The following is a 10,490-nucleotide window of genomic DNA, read 5'->3' on the forward strand; positions in this document are numbered from 1 at the left end:
ATTAACTTCTCACCCTTTCAATCACACCCCTGAGAGTTCCTGTCCCATTTTACTTCTGCTGATCTGGCTCCACTTTTTGGATGAAGGAGTTGTTCCTTTTTCCTTTTTCCTTTTTTTTTTTTTGCTCCTGCACCATAGAGAAACATTGCACCCTCAAACCAACCCAAGCGCAACCTTAGGACCCTCTACACCCTTCCCCATGCATCTCGACCCCCCTGTTGCACCCTTGTTTCTCCCACCGGACAAAACGGACTACAAACACTAGTTCTGCAGCCAATCAGCTTGCAGGACCTCCCTCTGCCTCCGCTGCTGCAGAATCAGGAGCTTCAAACATGCCTGTCCAAAATAACAGTAATGTGTCAGGAATCAAACTTATACCTTGTTAAATACATCCACTCTCAAACACTGGCCAACAGACTGAATTGAGCCCCAGAGACAAGAGAAAATCGCTCAATGTATCACATCATTCCAGGGAGAGAAAAAAAGTCATTAATGTGAGTTTAAAAGATCACCAGAGGAGTGGAGCAGATGGTCTTTCGTGACTGGTGCTTTTGTAAAGCCATCCATGTGCATTCAGATCAACCCGCTCCAGCCTGAGCAACATGGTCTGGAGTGTGGTAATACAGTTCAGACCTCTCTCCTCCTCTCTGCTGTTCTCCTCCCTCCCTCCCTGACATTCCTACACAGAGCCGTTCTGGCCTAATTTGTTTGTATTTGTGCATTTTTTTCAGCTTTCTGTTTTGCTTGCTTTCTTTTCTCGCTCCCTCTCTATCATGTACCAGATGAGGTGGTTGGCTCCTCCTCTTTAGGTCCCTTCAATTTAAAATAGATGATTAGAGTCATTCTGAAAGACAAATGTAACTTTTCTGGACGCTCTAAATCTGTTTAGGCACATTTAATAGTGTCAATTATTGTGGGGCCAGACGGGGGACTTGGGCCTTTCTGTAGTCAGGGCCCTTAATAACATTGGTTACAATGAGAAGCAGATGCTGACCCGCTTGGTCCCTTTGAAAAAAGACATTTGAGTAGCTCTGCTTCTAATTTATGAGCCCCCCTCCACATCTGGAATTCTTTATAATTAAAACATAAACCCCAAAGTTCTACTTCCACCTGTCAAACGTTGAGAAGATGAACATAGTAATGGGCTTCTCCTGCATTGGTGGAGAGATGAAGAGACTGGTTTTGCTTGTTCTTTTATTAAGGGAGGGAAACGGGGCAATAAGGGGGTGCAAAGAGAGGCTTTCTTTTGTGATTGTTTAGCTTTATGGCAAGGTCTGGTGCACTGTATGATTACAATCTCTGCAAGTTTATCCTAAGATACTGCAAAAACGTCCACTAAACTGAAATAGAGGTAAGCATATTAAAATCACACTTTGGTTGTGTCTGGGTCAATTATAGGAAACAAAAACAAGAAGAAATGTGCCATTTTTTTCCTTTTGAAGTCTTTTTTTCTCTCTTAAGAATGAGGTTCAAAGTGATGAGAGACAAAAGCATTACGGTGAGACGGAAACAAAGATTTCTGATCTCACACTCAATGCGACCAGGAAGCATCACGTTCAAGCTTAATAGATTTCCTTTCCATGTATTAGCAAGTAATGAAAGCAAAGAAATGGATTTGCCATGGCTGGTGAATAACATAATTGGCCATAATAGGGTTTGTTCCAACAGATCAATAGGACCTACATGTGTGAGTGCTGAGTGTGTGTTCATGTGTACGTGCCTGTGGAGGTGTGCGAGCGCAAAGCCTCTCAGACTTAAAGCTGCCTTCATTAAATCGAATTAAGATCCTGCACCCAGCAGATTAATTTTCTTTGTCTTTTTCTTCTCCTTTCTTCCTCTCCTTCCTCCTCCTCACACCCTCCTTCCAAGACAAAAGCAGCTGTGAGAGGGGCCGTCGAGCTTGTGGAGGTTGGAGAGTGCAGCTCGTGCAGTTAATCCTGCTGTGAGTATGGCCATGAGGACAGCATTCCTTCCATTTTCTCTGCCATTACCAGATCACCATAATTAAGTCTTCAGTGTTAACGGGGCAACCAGGCCCGAACAGAGAGCTGATCCGCACCAGCTTCCTGTGGCTACTGCTAGAAATGAGGAGGGGGTCCCACATGCTGAGTATAGCAGAAAAGGGCTGTCTGGGAATCTACTCCCAAATGCACACCTGCAACACCTGCAATAAGACTCATGGACATCTGAGCCTACATGGATGAACACATGCCAGACCACATGAAAAAACAGCCACAGTTTTTATTCCCAAGGGGAAGGTCAGCATCCTGTAGGTGTTATGCTCCTCATGGGGTCCTCGCAAATCTTCCTCATCACTCTCCTATAGACAACTGCCCTCTGTTGCTACTGTCAACTCACACTGTCGGCTTAATGAAGGGAGGCAACATTGTCTGCAGGTGTGAGGCTGTTAAAACCAGACCAAAGTAGTTCCCAATAACAACATAAAATGCACAGCCTCAAAGGAGATGGAGGCGGGTGTTTTTTAAAAGGGAGGAGGTTACGCTGTTGTCCTAGGGGGAGAGAAATGAGCACAGTGTGTGACAGGTTTGGGAAAAGAGCGGGGCAGCAGGGAGGAGAAAATGAGCTAAACAAGGCGGACGGAGATTAAAAGGGCAGACTGTGAGTTGTGCACAAGAAAAAGGGGGAAAAGTGGCAGAAAAATGGGGTGAAAGGAGGGGAAGGGAAGCAGGGCAAGCTACTACGCAGGGAGGTAGAGGGAGCGAGAGAGAGGAGGGCCTCTTTGTGGATCATTGACAGATAATGGGCTCATTAGGCCAAACGTAGCTTAAAAAGGCTGTGGCTCTCTAAACAAACAGAACAGGCGCTGAGGAGACGGACTTAAGGGCCCGACATGGAGAGAGATATAATGAGGCCCTCCGCCCCCGTCCTGCAGAGCAAAGGGAAGCCTACCAACTGGCTGCCCGCTCAAATTCCCCAACGATCAGCCAACCTGCTTCAACCCCAGTTGCACTCAGCTTCCTCACAAATGAACCTCCTCTGATTGTCTATGCCTCAATTTGTTTTTCTCTTTTCTTATTTCTGACTATTTGGGTATGTTGACAGATGTGTTTTTTTGTAAATATGGAAACATATATTTTCCTCTATGTTTTGGCCCTCTGTCCACACTAAGCTTTTCAAAAATAGTCTCCACAATGAATATTTTTGAAAATTGCTCTTCATAGCTGGGGTTAGGTCTTTTGTAAGGTTGTGGTTAGGCGTTGCAGAGATAATTGGTTGGAATTAGGATAGGGTTGGTGTGAGGTTTCGCATCACAGAAAATGACTGGTTGGGGTCAGGGATACATTTGATTGACAAATTAATTTGGACGAAGAAGAAGAGCGTTTGCTGTGTTTCAGAATGTATGTGTACAGTAGACAGAGATTTTTCCAAAAACCTGAATACACTAGTGTGGATGTATGTCGTTTTGACACATAGATGCTGTTTTGGAGCCTGCTTAATGTGGACAAACTCATAATCTCACAAATACAAACAATTCTTAACTCCCCTTGCTCCACTTTGTGGCCTGGCCCACACTTTAGCCACCCACGTCTTACTCACTGCAAGCAAGTCTGTTTGTTGACGAGTGGGAAATACTATATACTACTTTGACTCATGCATTAGATCGCTTCTACTTAACAAAACACCTGGAGTTATTTATTTTCCATCACCTTATAAAAAGCATACGCCATAGTGCTTTATTATTCACTCATTAGGCTAAGCAATCCAGTACTCTCCCCGAGGAGCAATATTGCAAAGAAAAACCCTCAAGTGGTGCAAATAAAATGTTACTGAGAAGGCAGAAGAAATGTGAGCTGCAGTGTTAAATGCTTGTGGTAAAAGGATGCTGTTCCAACAAAGACGTTTGTGGGAAACTTGAATTCCTATTAAGCAATTGGGATGCGAGTTGCATTGCCAGAAGGGGAAAGGCCTTCAGTTGTGTTCACTCAGATGCCACTTACAGTAAAGAACCATCTCTATACAGCAATTGCTTTGGTGAATAACAAATTCCTTTAGAGGTCCAAATTGATATTGTATGACACCACATGCGATTGAAGTGCTCCACTGTAGCATACTATTAGGTACCATGGCTGTAAGCAATAACAGAGCAGTTCGCCTTGAACTCCTTTGTAATCAACTCAGAGAAACGTTAACACAGAGCATGGCCATCCAACCATTGAAACTGCCTCAAGATTTATAGTGAGAAAAAGTAAAGAGGCTGCTGTCTCCAGGAAACCAAAATATCTTCCTCTCCTCTCCCATTACAGAATGTTTGCCTTTGTTTCCCTTTATTAATACCAATATATTACACTAGGGGAAAGCAGGAGAGCATTACTTGGAAGGACCGGATAAAAAATAGAGGTATTGTAAAGGAGGCCGGGGCAGTTTCTGTTCATCTCCAGCTGCTTCCCTGCTCATCACGCTGAGAACTAACATGAAACACACTCACGCTACGTCCTCCTTTCACACACATCTGACATCCATTAAGAATACTGATGGAGGACCAAGCCTCCAAGGGGACTTGCGGTCCCATCTCTCAGCTCCTCTCCTAGAAAAGAAAGAAAGGGAAGGGGGAGGAAGAAAGAGATTGAAAAAAGGGAATATTTCTGACAACTAGATATTCGTCCAAACTTTTTCTGCTCTACATTGGCACCCAACCACTTCAACTTATGAATGTGTTTTTTTCACCAAGCTAATATAAAACAACATGTACAATTTGGAGGTAGATTTTTAGCATGACTCACAGTGAGATTGCTCCTTCTGTTTATTTCTCATAATACCATGGTTCAGTCAATTCAACAACACATAGCTAAATAGCCACTACACAGGGCAAAACAGGAAAGGTAGTGAAAAAGAAATATGAACAGAAGGAGCACTGGAACAGTAACATAAAATGACATACCACAGCGTCCCGTCTGGATCGTACCCCGTCTTTGAGGGTCCCCGGGCCATTCTGTAAAAACATTCCAAAGCTCTCTGTGGGATATGTCTATTCCCTGGGAACGTTTCCCCACTCAGATAAGTCAACCCTGACAGTGTGAAACATCATCTGAAAACACTGAGGATCGGCCCAACACATGTAGGTCTCCATGCAGGGCCACAGAGGTCCTAAGGGCAGAACACTCACCTTGTAAATGACAGGCAGATCTAAAAGAGAAAGTGTTCTCAGGGACAATGTGTTAGACATCACCTTTGTGCATATATAGGGATTGTCATCCTTCCTGGAAGATAGGCTAAAAGGCAATTATTCTGAAAGCAGTGCAGTACAGACTTTAATGCAGACACACAGTGACAAACAATGTTTGTCTGTTAAATTAACTTAATTAGCTTAACTTAAAACTGTAAATGGTTAAACAGCTATGGTTCTGTTCAATAGTAACCAAACCCACATACCAGCATCTCTAAAGCTCACTTATTAACATGTTATATCTTGTGTCTTAATCCATACAAAACTAACCTGAAGAAAGTCCTGCCTTTTCTTACATATCCATGCTAGCTGTTCTCCCCTGTTTCCAATCTTTATGCTAAGCTAACAGACTGCTGGCTGTAGCCTTATCTTAATGGACATACTGTAGGCCTATGAGAGTGGTATCAACCTGCTCAACTAACTGTCAGCAAGAAAGCAAATCAGCATATTTTGCAAAATGTCAAACTATTCCTTTAAGAAGTCACTTTTGGCAAGAAACAAGTTTAGCTGAAAAAAAGACATTATATATAACAAGTGTGTAGATTGAAGAGGCTAACATTGGTAGAAAATGAGCTGAAGAAGATGTTTGTCTAAACAAGGTAACACTAGCTCCCTGTTAGATGTGTATAAAGCTGAGTGAGAGGAACATCGCCCTGCTGTCTCCACGACTTGTTTACTTCAGCATGTTACCCCATCGGGCCACCCCACATGGACCCCCACACACATCGACCCACAGCCCGCACAGACAAACAGTGGGATAAAGAGAAGGATAGTGTGAAAGAGAGGAAAGACACACCTCATTAATCTTCCTGGCACTTTCCACTCCACGGCTGTCTGTTTCACCAGCAAGTTTACTTTCACGTGGAGGTGAAAGAGACTGATACTTAAACGGCTGCCTTAAAATGCTAAATGTTCAACGTCACCCACAAGTAATAATTTACAGAGTTTGTAATTTAAACACCGTCCTATCTTTTTTTTCTTTTCTTTACTTTTTCCTTCCACGCTGCATTGCTCACTTATAGTCTATTATGATGTGTTGAAGAGACAACACATCATAATAAACTAGCCCCACTTCTTAACATGCCAGACAGTAGAGAGAGAGAGCAGTAGATGTACAGTTACTGACTTTTCCTGATAGGTTTTGTGGTCTAAAGATGGCCCTCCTGAAGTGCTCTGTCTCACTCGCGCCAAGTCATTTTACTCAAGTGAAAGACTTCTGTCTGTAGACACAAACCAGGCAGGCCAACTTGTCCACCTTATAAAACAGTGTGGCATGTCTGTTTGTTCTATTAAAACAGACAAAAACAAATGTTTCAAGGAAGCAGTGGTCTGGTGGTGCGTTTGAAGAAGTGTCTGACATTTCCGGAAATATACTTGCTCGCTTTCTTGCAGAGGGTTAGACGAGAATATCGCTGTGACTCCCCTGAGTCTTGTCCTCACTCTGAGGTTTCCAGGCAGCCAACTGAAACTCCAGGAAGTCACAGTTCCTGGCCAAGAAATAGTCTGGAACATAACTCCACATAAAACCGCAACTTGTAACTTACACACTTTGTTTTTGCAACGGAATAAACAAAGAAGATACAGCATGCTAGTTAGTGAGCTTAAGAGGTGGAGAAAGGTGGAAAGAGGTCGAGCCAAGCTAGCGGGTTTCCCCAGTTTCCAGTCTTTAAGCTAAGCTAAGCTAACAGTCTCATGGTCCCAGCTTCAAATTAAATGCATACATTTGAGAGTGGTATCGCTCTTCTTTTGTTCTTCGTTTAAATCTCAACACGAAAGCAAATAAGAGTATATCCCAAAATGTTGCACTAGTCCTTTAACCTCGGTTGTACAGTATGCAACTCTTACCTGCTTAAGTATTTATTTATTATTTATTTTTCAAGTCAAACAACAAAAGAGACAGCAACACAGACCAATAACAAACTTTTTAAGAAGCCTCACCGGTAAGAACACATTGTAATTAAAATACCACCACATATAAAGGTGTATTATTCTTGACAAGCTCACATTTTCTCACACAAACAAACATGGGGACAGCAGTCAGGCAGCCCATCCCCGGCCAGGCTCCAGTGTGGAGGGATATCAGACTTGTGAATTGTAGCTGGGAGTCTGAATGACAATGGGTCTGGGAGCCCTGAAGGAGATCGTTATGGGCAGCGGGACCAGGCAGCGGCTGCTGTGAGCTGGAGTCAACAGCTCCAATCACCCACCTGGAACCTGGAGCCCAGACAGCCGGGGGGAGGTGGAGCCGCTGGCCTGACCCCGGCTGCAGGCTGCAGGGACAGAGGAGCCCCAGCCCAGACGGATCAACCAGGACTGTGATGTCTCTCTGCTTTAAGTCCCACCCTGTTGGTGACCTGCATGTGCTCCTCCCTTCTATTATATTTGCCCAAAGCCAGCCTTGTTAAATTCCCCTTTACTCTCATCTACTACCAGCTCCTCCTATTCAGGACCATTTTGACCACACCCAGCTATCCCCACCTAAAAACTGCTGTGCTCCAGTTTAATCACCTCTGTATGTGGGTGGAGGCGGGTGGGGGCTTTTGGGGGGTGTAGGCAAACACCACACATTACATCATGTATTTACTTTTCCAGGGTTGCTAGCAAGTGACATGGAGAGTGGAGCTAGGGGTGAAAGGTGAAGGATTCAGGAGTAAATGAGTCATGACCAAAACCAAAGGGTTGGATTCTGAGGACAAGGTTGCTTAAACACCAAAAGGTGCACAACACTTCCACAAAGACACTAACATATCTGTGGTTGGAGGGTAAAACGTTCACACGAACACCTGGGGTTCGTGTGATTGCTACGGACAAATTTCTAACCTAATCCTCAGAGGCTTCCCAGATGTACACGTCTTGAGCATTACACCATAATGTTTCCCAGAATACAGAGTAAGCACTTTGAGATTATTTGCTATTAATGAAAACAATTAGGGGCTCAGGCTTTTGGTAGCCTGCCAACTACTGTTTCAACATTTTTCCTTCCTCGCAAGTGGAATTTGAACTCTCTAAATTGCTTCCCTTTAGTAACAATGCCGTAAACACCCTCCAATCCCCTCTCACACATCTGCCCATTGTCAACATCACCTCAGTAACTGCTAGTGACATGTGCCACAGATCGGCCTTGTAGTGCGTCCAACCATCCAACCATAGCGAGGTGGTGCAGCTCAGAGAGACCCAGTAAACAAACAGGCCCAGTAAAGTCAATCAGCAGACCGTTCCATTTACCGTGGGTGTGGGATTTTTTTTATCGGGTTAGGGTTAGGGTTTTAATCGAGGGATCCTCCATTCTGAGAAAACAGGCAGCTAAGAGAGGGTGAAACAGAGGTAAAAAAAGAAAGATATAGGAGGTAAGGAAGAAAAGTAAAGCAAAAAACAACAGAATAAGGGTGGATGGACTTCCACTCATTCATCTCCCATGTCCCAGCAATCTTTGCCTGTCTGTTGGAGCGGCAATGGCCCGCGCAGAGACATCAAGCACATTCCAAGAGTTGGCCCAATTACGGGCAGATGAGGGGCAGTTCTCTTTGTTTAAGAACAAAGTCAGAAGTGACACAACTGGTCTTTAAAGGGAGCTCTCACAGCCGTGGCTGAGGAGAGGGGGGCCCAGTGGGTGGGGGAGGTGACCAGCTGGTTATAAATATCTATTTGGTCAGTTACTGGAAGGAAAATTTGCAGTTTGTTTGTCATCCACTCATCCAGGTGGTGGGCTTGGTGGTTGCAAAACATCAGAGCAGAGAGAGAGGGGGTGTGCAACCTGTTTCAGTTTGACTGCCAGAGATGAGGAATTTGACAAATTTGTATATGAAAGCCACATGTCATTCTCTAGTGTAAACCTGCAGTGAGAGAAAGCTCTTGGTGAGATCTTATTGCATACTTAACCCAGTAATTATTCTGGCCATACAGATTAAATATTGCTGCAATGTGAATTAGTCTTGCACTCACAATTACGCAATGGTGGAGCAATTTACAATGACTATCATCTGGAAAATACCAATATTAGAAGGTTTGTGTTGAGTTGACTGGGATTGCAGAACATTCTCCATTGACCAACTTATATAACTAATCAAGAACAAACAAGTGTCCCCAGGGTTTTGGCCTCAGACTGTTTTATTCTACTATCGAAATTATTAAATGCAATTATAAGCCTGTGTGGGCTATGGATTGTGAATAATTGTTGGACTGAAACTGTCCTGCTTTTAATCTATCTTTTAAGTATCAAACATTCACCTCCAATAGGCTAGTTAATAGTCAGATTTAATGGTTTCCAAAGGTGACACGTTTTCAAGGAGGGCAAAAAAACTACCACAGAAGCATTATAAACCACATGTGCAGAATAATCCACTTCTCAGATGTCCATCCATGATTTCATTGCTGAAGTTTCAAACGATCCTCATTTAAAAAAAATAAATAAATAGAGCTACACTTACTGCTTCCACATTGTAGGCCTACTATTGCCCTAAAAAGTCCAAAGCTCCTCTGGAAGTTGTTTCTTATTGTGAAGTACAACATTTACACCTTTCAAGCCTACAGGGTGTGTGAATTTGATACTAAAAAGTCTGATCTTGGGTGGAGAAACTTTAATAATGCACATTGTGCAAGTGGTTGTTGATGGCCAGAAGCATGGAGTATTGGACTGCAGAGGGGCGGGGCGAGTTTAAAGTTTAATTCCCACTCTGCAGTAAATTAGAACACAGCAGGGTAATTTCTGTTTATCCCAAATACAGCTGCCTAGGCCTCTCTCCTATTCCTCTCCACAACACGTCCCTGGGATCACCTGGACCAGCAGTACACACACAAATTGCGCTACACAAAACACACATTATGCAAACACATGCACTTGCATAAACAAAAAAAAAACAGCACATGGATATGCATGCATATGCACACATATACAAACACAAACTCACACTGTACTCATGCACTCAGACACAGAGATGCAAACACACTGGTTGCACTAGAACAGATACATTACAGATACATTTTGAAGTTCAATGACATCAGTGGCTTGTGGGCTGAACTTAAACTGAGAGGCAATTACTTTGTGGCTACTTGCTTCTTCATTATAGGGGATGATTGTATATATCTAGATTGTGTCTATAGGAGGGGAATTTGTAGTGAGACTGTCAGAAAGATGTTTGTTTTGCTGTAAAATGTTGTGGTTGTAGCAAAGTTTGCAGTTATGTTGTACTGGAGTGTTCATGTTATTTTGTCCACCCCTGTCACTACAAACATCGCAGTGGTTTGTAATAGTGTTTTTAGACAGGGAACTTTTTCTAATCCCTCCGACAGTGGCAGGCCAGCTGGG

The sequence above is a fragment of the Sander vitreus genome, chromosome 20 (genome assembly GCF_031162955.1).
Source record: "Sander vitreus isolate 19-12246 chromosome 20, sanVit1, whole genome shotgun sequence".
NCBI lineage: Eukaryota > Metazoa > Chordata > Actinopteri > Perciformes > Percidae > Sander > Sander vitreus.